Here is a 15,782-nt window from a genome sequence, read left to right as displayed (position 1 = left end):
CCTCTGCATGAAAGTGGACAATGGTGCAGTGATCATTTACCGCGCAGTTACGCGTTGTCTGTCATATTTAAATTAAACCCAAATCCTAGTTTTTGCGGTCGCTGCAGTTTGGTATGCCGAGCAGATCCTTCTTTGAATTGAATCATGTTGTTTCCCCCATCCCGTGCAGGGAGGTCTTCTTTGAATACGTCGTTATAATGTTGTCGTCAAATCCTGACCCCGAAAGGCCGGATGGTGGTATTGCATATTCGCACCAGTGATTCTATTAAAATGAAAAATAAAATACATTTTTTATTTGTCACATGTGCCTAATAAAACAGGTGTAGACCTTACAGTGTAATGCTTACTGACAAGCCCTTAACTAACAGTGTTGACCTTACAGTGTAATGCTTACTGACAAGCCCTTAACTAACAGTGTTGACCTTACAGTGTAATGCTTACTGACAAGCCCTTAACTAACAGTGTTGACCTTACAGTGTAATGCTTACTGACAAGCCCTTAACTAACAGTGTTGACCTTACAGTGTAATGCTTACTGACAAGCCCTTAACTAACAGTGTTGACCTTACAGTGTAATGCTGACAAGCCCTTAACTAACAGTGTTGACCTTACAGTGTAATGCTGACAAGCCCTTAACTAACAATGAGGTTGTTTTTTAAAAATGACAGTTAAGAAAATATTTACTAAATAAACACCATAAGATAACAATAGGGAGAATATACACAGGGGGTACCGAGGGGGTACGGGTACCGAGGGGGTACGGGTACCGAGGGGGTACGGGTACCGAGGGGGTACAGGTACCGAGGGGTACAGGTACCGAGGGGGCACGGGTACCGAGGGGGTACCGGGCACCGAGGGGGTACAGGGTACCGAGGGGGTACAGGGGTACCGAGGTGGTACAGGGGGTACCGAGGGGGTACAGGGGGTACCGAGGGGGTACGGGTACCGAGGGGGTACGGGTACCGAGGGGGTACGGGTACCGAGGCGGGTGGTACAGGTACCGAGGGGTACAGGTACCGAGGTGGGTACAGGTACCGAGGTGGTACAGGTACCGAGGGGGCACGGGTACCGAGGCGAGGTGGTACAGGTACCGAGGGGTACAGGTACCGAGGGGGTACGGGTACCGAGGCGAGGTGGTACAGGTACCGAGGGGGTACAGGTACCGAGGTGGTACAGGTACCGAGGGGGTACGGGTACCGAGGCGAGGTGGTACAGGTACCGAGGTGGTACAGGTACCGAGGGGGTACGGGTACCGAGGCGAGGTGGTACAGGTACCGAGGGGGTACAGGTACCGAGGTGGTACAGGTACCGAGGGGGTACAGGTACCGAGGTGGTACAGGTACCGAGGGGGTACGGGTACCGAGGGGGTACAGGTACCGAGGGGGTACAGGTACCGAGGTGGTACAGGTACCGAGGGGGTACAGGTACCGAGGGACCGAGGGGGTACAGGTACCGAGGTGGTACAGGTTTAGTCGAGGTAATTGAGGTAATATGTACATGTAGGTAAGGGGTCGAGACTAAGCATATGTAACGGATGTGAAACGGTTAGCTAGTTAGCGGTGGTGCGCGCTAAATTGCGTTTCAATCGATAACGATGCTTCGAGGGGGACTGTTGACGTGTGCAGAGCGTCCCTGGTTCGCGCCCAGGTCGGGGCGAGGGAACGGTCTAAAAGTTATACTGTTACACATAGATAATAAACAGTGACTAGCAGCAGCAGTGGGGGGAAATAAATGCAAATAGTCCGGGTAGACATCTGATTAATTGTTCAGCAGTCAGGAGTCTTATGGCTTGGGGGGGTAGAAGCTGTTGAGGAGCCTCTTGGACCTAGACTTCGCGCTCCGGTACCGCTTGCCATGCGGGAGCAGAGAAAACAGTCTATGACTTGGGTGGCTGGAGTCTTTGACAATGTCTTGGGTTTTCCTCTGACACATCCTGGTATAGAGGTCCTGGATGGCAGGAAGCTTGGCCCCGGTGATGTATTGGGCCGTAGGCACTACCCTCTGTATAGAGGTCCTGGCGTGCTCAGGGGGGCGTGCTCAGGGGGGCGTGCTCAGGGGGCGTGCTCAGGGGGGCGTGCTCAGGGGGGCGAGCTCAGGGGGGCGTGCTCAGGGGGGCGTGCTCAGGGGGGCGTGCCCCTGTATATAGCCTCACTTTTTATTTGACTATTGCCGTTTAATTATTTTACTTTTATTTCATATGTTTTACTTGTCTATTTTTTACTTAAAACGTATTTTTCTTAACTACATTGCTGGTTAAGGGCTTGTAAGTTAGCATTTCACTGTAAGGTCTACTACACCTGTTGTATTCAGCATTTCACTGTAAGGTCTACTACACCTGTTGTATTCATCATTTCACTGTAAGGTCTACTACACCTGTTGTATTCAGCATTTCACTGTGAGGTCTACTACACCTGTTGTATTCAGCATTTCACTGTGAGGTCTACTACACCTGTTGTATTCAGCATTTCACTGTGAGGTCTACTACACCTGTTGTATTCAGCATTTCACTGTAAGGTCTACTACACCTGTTGTATTCAGCATTTCACTGTGAGGCCTACTACACCTGTTGTATTCAGCATTTCACTGTGAGGTCTACTACACCTGTTGTATTCAGCATTTCACTGTAAGGTCTACTACACCTGTTGTATTCAGCATTTCACTGTAAGGTCTACTACACCTGTTGTATTCAGCATTTCACTGTAAGGTCTACTACACCTGTTGTATTCAGCATTTCACTGTAAGGTCTACTACACCTGTTGTATTCAGCATTTCACTGTAAGGTCTACTACACCTGTTGTATTCAGTATTTCACTGTGAGGTCTACTACACCTGTTGTATTCAGCATTTCACTGTGAGGTCTACTACACCTGTTGTATTCAGCATTTCACTGTGAGGTCTACTACACCTGTTGTATTCAGCATTTCACTGTGAGGTCTACTACACACCTGTTGTATTCAGCATTTCACTGTGAGGTCTACTACACCTGTTGTATTCAGCATTTCACTGTGAGGTCTACTACACCTGTTGTATTCAGCATTTCACTGTGAGGTCTACTACACCTGTTGTATTCAGCATTTCACTGTGAGGTCTACTACACCTGTTGTATTCAGCATTTCACTGTGAGGTCTACTACACCTGTTGTATTCATCATTTCACTGTAAGGTCTACTACACCTGTTGTATTCAGCATTTCACTGTAAGGTCTACTACACCTGTTGTATTCAGCATTTCACTGTAAGGTCTACTACACCTGTTGTATTCAGCATTTCACTGTGAGGTCTACTACACCTGTTGTATTCAGCATTTCACTGTGAGGTCTACTACACCTGTTGTATTCAGCATTTCACTGTGAGGTCTACTACACCTGTTGTATTCAGCATTTCACTGTAAGGTCTACTACACCTGTTGTATTCAGCATTTCACTGTAAGGTCTACTACACCTGTTGTATTCAGCATTTCACTGTGAGGTCTACTACACCTGTTGTATTCAGCATTTCACTGTGAGGTCTACTACACCTGTTGTATTCAGCATTTCACTGTGAGGTCTACTACACCTGTTGTATTCAGCATTTCACTGTGAGGTCTACTACACCTGTTGTATTCAGCATTTCACTGTAAGGTCTACTACACCTGTTGTATTCAGCATTTCACTGTGAGGTCTACTACACCTGTTGTATTCAGCATTTCACTGTAAGGTCTACTACACCTGTTGTATTCAGCATTTCACTGTAAGGTCTACTACACCTGTTGTATTCAGCATTTCACTGTGAGGTCTACTACACCTGTTGTATTCAGCATTTCACTGTGAGGTCTACTACACCTGTTGTATTCAGCATTTCACTGTAAGGTCTACTACACCTGTTGTATTCAGCATTTCACTGTAAGGTCTACTACACCTGTTGTATTCAGCATTTCACTGTAAGGTCTACTACACCTGTTGTATTCAGCATTTCACTGTAAGGTCTACTACACCTGTTGTATTCAGCATTTCACTGTGAGGTCTACTACACCTGTTGTATTCAGCATTTCACTGTAAGGTCTACTACACCTGTTGTATTCAGCATTTCACTGTGAGGTCTACTACACCTGTTGTATTCAGCATTTCACTGTAAGGTCTACTACACCTGTTGTATTCAGCATTTCACTGTGAGGTCTACTACACCTGTTGTATTCAGCATTTCACTGTAAGGTCTACTACACCTGTTGTATTCAGCATTTCACTGTAAGGTCTACTACACCTGTTGTATTCAGCATTTCACTGTAAGGTCTACTACACCTGTTGTATTCAGCATTTCACTGTAAGGTCTACTACACCTGTTGTATTCAGCATTTCACTGTAAGGTCTACTACACCTGTTGTATTCAGCATTTCACTGTGAGGTCTACTACACCTGTTGTATTCAGCATTTCACTGTAAGGTCTACTACACCTGTTGTATTCAGCATTTCACTGTGAGGTCTACTACACCTGTTGTATTCAGCATTTCACTGTGAGGTCTACTACACCTGTTGTATTCAGCATTTCACTGTAAGGTCTACTACACCTGTTGTATTCAGCATTTCACTGTGAGGTCTACTACACCTGTTGTATTCAGCATTTCACTGTAAGGTCTACTACACCTGTTGTATTCAGCATTTCACTGTGAGGTCTACTACACCTGTTGTATTCAGCATTTCACTGTAAGGTCTACTACACCTGTTGTATTCAGCATTTCACTGTGAGGTCTACTACACCTGTTGTATTCAGCATTTCACTGTGAGGTCTACTACACCTGTTGTATTCAGCATTTCACTGTGAGGTCTACTACACCTGTTGTATTCAGCATTTCACTGTGAGGTCTACTACACCTGTTGTATTCAGCATTTCACTGTGAGGTCTACTACACCTGTTGTATTCAGCATTTCACTGTGAGGTCTACTACACCTGTTGTATTCAGCATTTCACTGTAAGGTCTACTACACCTGTTGTATTCAGCATTTCACTGTGAGGTCTACTACACCTGTTGTATTCAGCATTTCACTGTAAGGTCTACTACACCTGTTGTATTCAGCATTTCACTGTAAGGTCTACTACACCTGTTGTATTCAGCATTTCACTGTAAGGTCTACTACACCTGTTGTATTCAGCATTTCACTGTAAGGTCTACTACACCTGTTGTATTCAGCATTTCACTGTGAGGTCTACTACACCTGTTGTATTCAGCATTCCACTGTGAGGTCTACTACACCTGTTGTATTCAGCATTTCACTGTGAGGTCTACTACACCTGTTGTATTCAGCATTTCACTGTGAGGTCTACTACACCTGTTGTATTCAGCATTCCACTGTGAGGTCTACTACACCTGTTGTATTCAGCATTTCACTGTGAGGTCTACTACACCTGTTGTATTCAGCATTTCACTGTGAGGTCTACTACACCTGTTGTATTCAGCATTTCACTGTGAGGTCTACTACACCTGTTGTATTCAGCATTTCACTGTGAGGTCTACTACACCTGTTGTATTCAGCATTTCACTGTGAGGTCTACTACACCTGTTGTATTCAGCATTTCACTGTGAGGTCTACTACACCTGTTGTATTCAGCATTTCACTGTGAGGTCTACTACACCTGTTGTATTCAGCATTTCACTGTGAGGTCTACTACACCTGTTGTATTCAGCATTTCACTGTGAGGTCTACTACACCTGTTGTATTCAGCATTTCACTGTGAGGTCTACTACACCTGTTGTATTCAGCATTTCACTGTAAGGTCTACTACACCTGTTGTATTCAGCATTTCACTGTAAGGTCTACTACACCTGTTGTATTCAGCATTTCACTGTAAGGTCTACTACACCTGTTGTATTCAGCATTTCACTGTAAGGTCTACTACACCTGTTGTATTCAGCATTTCACTGTAAGGTCTACTACACCTGTTGTATTCAGCATTTCACTGTGAGGTCTACTACACCTGTTGTATTCAGCATTTCACTGTAAGGTCTACTACACCTGTTGTATTCAGCATTTCACTGTGAGGTCTACTACACCTGTTGTATTCAGCATTTCACTGTGAGGTCTACTACACCTGTTGTATTCAGCATTTCACTGTGAGGTCTACTACACCTGTTGTATTCAGCATTTCACTGTAAGGTCTACTACACCTGTTGTATTCAGCATTTCACTGTGAGGTCTACTACACCTGTTGTATTCAGCATTTCACTGTAAGGTCTACTACACCTGTTGTATTCAGCATTTCACTGTAAGGTCTACTACACCTGTTGTATTCAGCATTTCACTGTAAGGTCTACTACACCTGTTGTATTCAGCATTTCACTGTGAGGTCTACTACACCTGTTGTATTCAGCATTTCACTGTAAGGTCTACTACACCTGTTGTATTCAGCATTTCACTGTGAGGTCTACTACACCTGTTGTATTCAGCATTTCACTGTGAGGTCTACTACACCTGTTGTATTCAGCATTTCACTGTAAGGTCTACTACACCTGTTGTATTCAGCATTTCACTGTAAGGTCTACTACACCTGTTGTATTCAGCATTTCACTGTGAGGTCTACTACACCTGTTGTATTCAGCATTTCACTGTGAGGTCTACTACACCTGTTGTATTCAGCATTCCACTGTGAGGTCTACTACACCTGTTGTATTCAGCATTTCACTGTAAGGTCTACTACACCTGTTGTATTCAGCATTTCACTGTGAGGTCTACTACACCTGTTGTATTCAGCATTTCACTGTGAGGTCTACTACACCTGTTGTATTCAGCATTTCACTGTAAGGTCTACTACACCTGTTGTATTCAGCATTTCACTGTGAGGTCTACTACACCTGTTGTATTCAGCATTTCACTGTGAGGTCTACTACACCTGTTGTATTCAGCATTTCACTGTGAGGTCTACTACACCTGTTGTATTCAGCATTTCACTGTGAGGTCTACTACACCTGTTGTATTCAGCATTTCACTGTTGTATTCAGCATTTCACTGTGAGGTCTACTACACCTGTTGTATTCAGCATTTCACTGTGAGGTCTACTACACCTGTTGTATTCAGCATTTCACTGTGAGGTCTACTACACCTGTTGTATTCAGCATTTCACTGTAAGGTCTACTACACCTGTTGTATTCAGCATTTCACTGTAAGGTCTACTACACCTGTTGTATTCAGCATTTCACTGTGAGGTCTACTACACCTGTTGTATTCAGCATTTCACTGTGAGGTCTACTACACCTGTTGTATTCAGCATTTCACTGTGAGGTCTACTACACCTGTTGTATTCAGCATTTCACTGTGAGGTCTACTACACCTGTTGTATTCAGCATTTCACTGTGAGGTCTACTACACCTGTTGTATTCAGCATTCCACTGTGAGGTCTACTACACCTGTTGTATTCAGCATTTCACTGTGAGGTCTACTACACCTGTTGTATTCAGCATTTCACTGTGAGGTCTACTACACCTGTTGTATTCAGCATTTCACTGTGAGGTCTACTACACTGTTGTATTCAGCATTTCACTGTGAGGTCTACTACACCTGTTGTATTCAGCATTTCACTGTGAGGTCTACTACACCTGTTGTATTCAGCATTTCACTGTGAGGTCTACTACACCTGTTGTATTCAGCATTTCACTGTGAGGTCTACTACACCTGTTGTATTCAGCATTTCACTGTGAGGTCTACTACACCTGTTGTATTCAGCATTTCACTGTGAGGTCTACTACACCTGTTGTATTCATCATTTCACTGTGAGGTCTACTACACCTGTTGTATTCAGCATTTCACTGTGAGGTCTACTACACCTGTTGTATTCAGCATTTCACTGTGAGGTCTACTACACCTGTTGTATTCAGCATTTCACTGTGAGGTCTACTACACCTGTTGTATTCAGCATTTCACTGTGAGGTCTACTACACCTGTTGTATTCAGCATTTCACTGTGAGGTCTACTACACCTGTTGTATTCAGCATTTCACTGTGAGGTCTACTGTGAGGTCTACTACACCTGTTGTATTCAGCATTTCACTGTGAGGTCTACTACACCTATTGTATTCAGCATTCCACTGTGAGGTCTACTACATCTGTTGTATTCAGCATTCCACTGTGAGGTCTACTACACCTGTTGTATTCAGCATTTCACTGTGAGGTCTACTACACCTGTTGTATTCAGCATTTCACTGTGAGGTCTACTACACCTGTTGTATTCAGCATTTCACTGTAAGGTCTACTACACCTGTTGTATTCAGCATTTCACTGTGAGGTCTACTACACCTGTTGTATTCAGCATTCCACTGTGAGGTCTACTACACCTGTTGTATTCAGCATTTCACTGTAAGGTCTACTACACCTGTTGTATTCATCATTTCACTGTAAGGTCTACTACACCTGTTGTATTCAGCATTCCACTGTGAGGTCTACTACACCTGTTGTATACAGCATTTCACTGTGAGGTCTACTACATCTGTTGTATTCAGCATTTCACTGTAAGGTCTACTACACCTGTTGTATTCATCATTTCACTGTAAGGTCTACTACATCTGTTGTATTCATCATTCCACTGTGAGGTCTACTACACCTGTTGTATTCAGCATTTCACTGTGAGGTCTACTACACCTGTTGTATTCAGCATTTCACTGTGAGGTCTACTACACCTGTTGTAGTCAGCATTTCACTGTAAGGTCTACTACACCTGTTGTATTCAGCATTTCACTGTGAGGTCTACTACACCTGTTGTATTCAGCATTTCACTGTGAGGTCTACTACACCTGTTGTATTCAGCATTTCACTGTGAGGTCTACTACACCTGTTGTATTCAGCATTTCACTGTGAGGTCTACTACACCTGTTGTATTCAGCATTTCACTGTGAGGTCTACTACACCTGTTGTATTCATCATTCCACTGTGAGGTCTACTACACCTGTTGTATTCAGCATTTCACTGTGAGGTCTACTACACCTGTTGTATTCAGCATTTCACTGTGAGGTCTACTACACCTGTTGTATTCAGCATTTCACTGTGAGGTCTACTACACCTGTTGTATTCAGCATTTCACTGTGAGGTCTACTACACCTGTTGTATTCAGCATTTCACTGTGAGGTCTACTACACCTGTTGTATTCAGCATTTCACTGTGACTACTACACCTGTTGTATTCAGCATTTCACTGTGAGGTCTACTACACCTGTTGTATTCAGCATTTCACTGTAAGGTCTACTACACCTGTTGTATTCAGCATTTCACTGTGAGGTCTACTACACCTGTTGTATTCAGCATTTCACTGTGAGGTCTACTACACCTGTTGTATTCAGCATTTCACTGTGAGGTCTACTACACCTGTTGTATTCAGCATTTCACTGTGAGGTCTACTACACCTGTTGTATTCAGCATTTCACTGTAAGGTCTACTACACCTGTTGTATTCAGCATTTCACTGTAGGTCTACTACACCTGTTGTATTCAGCATTTCACTGTGAGGTCTACTACACCTGTTGTATTCAGCATTTCACTGTGAGGTCTACTACACCTGTTGTATTCAGCATTCCACTGTGAGGTCTACTACACCTGTTGTATTCAGCATTTCACTGTGAGGTCTACTACACCTGTTGTATTCAGCATTTCACTGTAAGGTCTACTACACCTGTTGTATTCAGCATTTCACTGTGAGGTCTACTACACCTGTTGTATTCAGCATTACTACACTGTTGTATTCAGGTCTACTACACCTGTTGTATTCAGCATTTCACTGTAAGGTCTACTACACCTGTTGTATTCAGCATTTCATTGTAAGGTCTACTACACCGGTTGTATTCAGCATTTCACTGTGAGGTCTACTACACCTGTTGTATTCAGCATTCCACTGTGAGGTCTACTACACCTGTTGTATTCGGCATTACACTGTGAGGTCTACTACACCTGTTGTATTCGGCATTACACTGTGAGGTCTACTACACCTGTTGTATTCATTCCACTGTGAGGTCTACTACACCTTCCACTGTGAGGTCTACTACACCTGTTGTATTCAGCATTCCACTGTGAGGTCTACTACACCTGTTGTATTCAGCATTACACTGTGAGGTCTACTACACCTGTTGTATTCGGCATTACACTGTGAGGTCTACTACACCTGTTGTATTCAGCATTCCACTGTGAGGTCTACTACACCTGTTGTATTCAGCATTTCACTGTGAGGTCTACTACACCTGTTGTATTCAGCATTTCACTGTGAGGTCTACTACACCTGTTGTATTCAGCATTTCACTGTGAGGTCTACTACACCTGTTGTATTCAGCATTTCACTGTGAGGTCTACTACACCTGTTGTATTCATCATTTCACTGTGAGGTCTACTACACCTGTTGTATTCAGCATTTCACTGTGAGGTCTACTACACCTGTTGTATTCAGCATTTCACTGTGAGGTCTACTACACCTGTTGTATTCAGCATTTCACTGTGAGGTCTACTACACCTGTTGTATTCAGCATTTCACTGTGAGGTCTACTACACCTGTTGTATTCAGCATTTCACTGTAAGGTCTACTACACCTGTTGTATTCAGCATTTCACTGTAAGGTCTACTACACCTGTTGTATTCAGCATTTCACTGTGAGGTCTACTACACCTGTTGTATTCAGCATTCCACTGTGAGGTCTACTACACCTGTTGTATTCACTCATTTCACTGTGAGGTCTACTACACCTGTTGTATTCAGCATTTCACTGTGAGGTCTACTACACCTGTTGTATTCAGCATTCCACTGTGAGGTCTACTACATCTGTTGTATTCAGCATTTCACTGTGAGGTCTACTACACCTGTTGTATTCAGCATTTCACTGTGAGGTCTACTACACCTGTTGTATTCATCATTTCACTGTGAGGTCTACTACACCTATTGTATTCAGCATTTCACTGTGAGGTCTACTACACCTGTTGTATTCAGCATTTCACTGTAAGGTCTACTACACCTGTTGTATTCAGCATTTCACTGTGAGGTCTACTACACCTGTTGTATTCAGCATTTCACTGTGAGGTCTACTACACCTGTTGTATTCATCATTTCACTGTAAGGTCTACTACACCTGTTGTATTCAGCATTTCACTGTGAGGTCTACTACACCTGTTGTATTCACACCTGTTGTATTCATTTCACTGTGAGGTCTACTACACCTGTTGTATTCATCATTTCACTGTGAGGTCTACTACACCTGTTGTATTCAGCATTTCACTGTGAGGTCTACTACACCTGTTGTATTCAGCATTTCACTGTGAGGTCTACTACACCTGTTGTATTCAGCATTTCACTGTGAGGTCTACTACACCTGTTGTATTCAGCATTTCACTGTGAGGTCTACTACACCTGTTGTATTCAGCATTTCACTCACTGTTGATTCAGGTCTACTACTACACCTGTTGTATTCAGCATTTCACTGTAGGTCTACTACACCTGTTGTATTCAGCATTTCACTGTAGGTCTACTACACCTGTTGTATTCAGCATTTCACTGTGAGGTCTACTACACCTGTTGTATTCAGCATTTCACTGTGAGGTCTACTACACCTGTTGTATTCAGCATTTCACTGTAAGGTCTACTACACCTGTTGTATTCAGCATATTCAGCATTTCACTGTAAGGTCTACTACACCTGTTGTATTCAGCATTTCACTGTAAGGTCTACTACACCTGTTGTATTCAGCATTTCACTGTAAGGTCTACTACACCTGTTGTATTCAGCATTTCACTGTAAGGTCTACTACACCTGTTGTATTCAGCATTTCACTGTGAGGTCTACTACACCTGTTGTATTCAGCATTTCACTGTAAGGTCTACTACACCTGTTGTATTCAGCATTTCACTGTGAGGTCTACTACACCTGTTGTATTCAGCATTTCACTGTAAGGTCTACTACACCTGTTGTATTCAGCATTTCACTGTAAGGTCTACTACACCTGTTGTATTCAGCATTTCACTGTGAGGTCTACTACACCTGTTGTATTCAGCATTTCACTGTAAGGTCTACTACACCTGTTGTATTCAGCATTTCACTGTAAGGTCTACTACACCTGTTGTATTCAGCATTTCACTGTGAGGTCTACTACACCTGTTGTATTCATCATTTCACTGTGAGGTCTACTACACCTGTTGTATTCAGCATTTCACTGTAAGGTCTACTACACCTGTTGTATTCAGCATTTCACTGTAAGGTCTACTACACCTGTTGTATTCAGCATTTCACTGTAAGGTCTACTACACCTGTTGTATTCAGCATTTCACTGTAAGGTCTACTACACCTGTTGTATTCATCATTTCACTGTAAGGTCTACTACACCTGTTGTATTCAGCATTTCACTGTAAGGTCTACTACACCTGTTGTATTCAGCATTTCACTGTAAGGTCTACTACACCTGTTGTATTCAGCATTTCACTGTAAGGTCTACTACACCTGTTGTATTCAGCATTTCACTGTGAGGTCTACTACACCTGTTGTATTCAGCATTTCACTGTGAGGTCTACTACACCTGTTGTATTCAGCATTTCACATCATTTCACTGTGAGGTCTACTACACCTGTTGTATTCATCATTTCACTGTGAGGTCTACTACACCTGTTGTATTCAGCATTTCACTGTAAGGTCTACTACACCTGTTGTATTCATCATTTCACTGTGAGGTCTACTACACCTGTTGTATTCAGCATTCCACTGTGAGGTCTACTACACCTGTTGTATTCAGCATTTCACTGTGAGGTCTACTACACCTGTTGTATTCAGCATTTCACTGTGAGGTCTACTACACCTGTTGTATTCAGCATTTCACTGTAAGGTCTACTACACCTGTTGTATTCAGCATTTCACTGTAAGGTCTACTACACCTGTTGTATTCAGCATTTCACTGTAAGGTCTACTACACCTGTTGTATTCAGCATTTCACTGTAAGGTCTACTACACCTGTTGTATTCAGCATTTCACTGTAAGGTCAGCTACACCTGTTGTATTCAGCATTTCACTGTAAGGTCTACTACACCTGTTGTATTCAGCATTCCACTGTGAGGTCTACTACACCTGTTGTATTCAGCATTTCACTGTGAGGTCTACTACACCTGTTGTATTCGGCATTACACTGTAAGGTCTACTACACCTGTTGTATTCAGCATTTCACTGTTAGGTCTACTACACCTGTTGTATTCAGCATTTCACTGTGAGGTCTACTACACCTGTTGTATTCAGCATTTCACTGTGAGGTCTACTACACCTGTTGTAATTCATGTGACAAATAAACATTGATTTAAATGTAATCCTCTTTTGGTATTAGTTACTAAAACGCTGACCCCGTGTAATTTTCTACAACATATCATTATGGTTGGATTGCCGGAAGGCAGGGACGTATCCTCGTCGTCACCGTTGTCATAGGTTGGAGCTCCTCGAGAAGAGGTGGTGGGTCCTTAATTTAACCGAAACAAAAAAAGGCACTGCTGAGATTCGAACTCAGGATCTCCTGTTTACTAGACAGGCGCTTTAACCAACTAAGCCACAGCGCCGCCGAGTCGTGAAGGAAATAAAAGGGTAAATGTCTTTACTGTTGTTCTTAGGTAAAACGGGAGATAGGGGCCGTGTTCTCCAAAGGTCATTTTTTTTCGCTTCATCATATCACAGTCAGGTTTTATCAGTTGAATATTGACACAAACATAATACTTTTTTTCGTATTACAACTTTTCTGAAATGTTTGATTAAAATATTTAAATGAGGCGATACAACGTTAAATATGCCATATTTGCATATCGCGCAAATAAATGTTTCTGGAAACTGGATGAAGTCAGACTAAACATGTTAGTTTCATTTTAAGACACTCCAGGACCGGACATGTCCAGAGCAGATAGCGGATAAATACTTTAAAAATATATATGTACGTTTGTACGTCTGTAAAATACTAGTCATGTAACGTTAAAATGCATTTTTTGCGCATTTTTCCAACGAAAATGTTATTTAGAATAAAAAAATGAACAACCTATCAACAATTCCCTCTGGGCAAGTCTGGAGAATATATCTAAGTATAATCACACAACATGTGGTGAATGCAGATGGTTCTGAAGATGAGAAACAATAAAGGCGAGTCTGTGTTGGCTTGTGGGAAGATATAAGGGAGTCTGACTATCGGGAAATGAATGTTGAAGAAAAGTACACCTAATTTAGACTTACCAAACGCCTATTTAGGCCCAATCACCATCTATTTAGAGTAAGTTACTATAGATAGTTCAGTTTGAAACATTCTCTATGAAATGGGCTTTTACATTATGTGTAATTGTATGTAGTGAGCTATTGGTGTATTTCCATTTTCAAGTGGTTTATAAACGTGGATGATGGTAGTATGGGGAAATAAAGAAAATTAACATTTTCATGTTTACTTTTAGAAAATACTAATATCAATTGACCAAAATACCAACAAATTCCAAAATAGGTAGATGCAAAAATGTAATTTAAGCAAGTGGTGCATGGCCTTTTAAAAAGTCTGTAATGTTCACAAAAGGCTCCGCTGAGATTCGAACTCAGGATCTCCTGTTTACTAGACAGGCGCTTTAACCAACTAAGCCACGGCGCCGGTGAATGTCCCCGTGAAAAAAGGCTTTATATTTCCATCTCAAGCTTCGTAATATACATTTCATACGGTGTTGCTTCTTTAGTTAATTAAGTGAGCTTCATTACAGAACATAAATTAAGCGATTATTGATCCCATAATTTACAATTCAAACATTTACAAGCTCGGACAGTGGTGTTTGGTCTTAACGTCGTCGCCCCAGACTCGACCTGTGTGTCAAATCAACATGTTCTCGTGTCATGCTTCGTAAACAAACAGGTGAGTAACAGTGAAATGCTTTACAGCCCTTCCCAACAATGCAGAGGAAGAAATATAATCAAATAAAACTAATAAATACACACTGATCTGAGGTGTCGTGCTGCCGCAGCGCGGGCTACTCTTCTTTCATTTTGACTCCAGAAAACACGGAGCTGGTTAAACTATTTATAGGAAATTAATTATCATAAATTCTAAATAAATTTAATTTAATTACCACTAAAAATCTAAAATATAATGCAATCTGCGAACGTTACCAAGGTTAAGTTATTGCCTAGGGTTCTACCAGTGGATCTGCTGGGCCAGCCCCTATATTAACAGCAGGTAGAGCATGGGTGGAGTAGGCATTGTGGTGCTGTACAACCTTGGTAGAGCATGGGTGGAGTAGGCATTGTGGTGCTGTAAAACCTTGGTAGAGCATGGGTGGAGTAGGCATTGTGGTGCTGTTAAGCCTTGGTAGAGCATGGGTGGAGTAGGCATTGTGGTGCTGTTAAACCTTGGTAGAGCATGGGTGGAGTAGGCATTGTGGTGCTGTTAAACCTTGGTAGAGCATGGGTGGAGTAGGCATTGTGGTGCTGTTAAACCTTGGTAGAGCATGGGTGGAGTAGGCATTATGGTGCTGTAAAACCTTGGTAGAGCATGGGTGGAGTAGGCATTGTGGTGCTCATGTGAATTTCCTTTCTTTTTCGGCTTCAGACCCGATGTTTACTTCTTAACTCATACTTTTTGTTTTTGTTTTTAATTTTTAATAAACAGTATGGTTATCATGCATGAGATATTCTAACTCTGGCGAGAAAAACCTAGAGACTTCCTTAAAACATTAGAGATGGTGCACCAGCTGATGTTAACATAAGAGACAGCTTCCCCTTTAACCTTACCCAAAGCTGCCCTACGGTCTTCACACAGGAAAAACCAGCCAGATGTATATTATTCATGTCATAGTTCAGCCTCGACTCCGT

At 42.4% G+C, this 15,782-nt stretch overlaps 2 non-coding genes across 2 annotated transcripts; both read right to left on the bottom strand.

The window, feature by feature from the left end:
* Positions 1–13,439: 13,439 nt before the first annotated feature.
* On the bottom strand, positions 13,440–13,513 carry trnat-agu (transfer RNA threonine (anticodon AGU)). Its single transcript has one exon. It is a non-coding gene; the product is annotated as a tRNA-Thr (tRNA).
* Positions 13,514–14,497: 984 nt separating this feature from the next.
* Positions 14,498–14,571, bottom strand: trnat-agu (transfer RNA threonine (anticodon AGU)). Its single transcript has one exon. It is a non-coding gene; the product is annotated as a tRNA-Thr (tRNA).
* Positions 14,572–15,782: the final 1,211 nt, after the last annotated feature.

Source organism: Oncorhynchus nerka, linkage group LG27, assembly GCF_034236695.1.
Source record: "Oncorhynchus nerka isolate Pitt River linkage group LG27, Oner_Uvic_2.0, whole genome shotgun sequence".
In the NCBI taxonomy this organism is placed as follows: Eukaryota; Metazoa; Chordata; class Actinopteri; order Salmoniformes; family Salmonidae; genus Oncorhynchus; species Oncorhynchus nerka.
The sequence above is the reverse complement of the archived record's forward strand: the minus strand, read 5'-3'. Positions and strand labels throughout refer to the sequence as shown.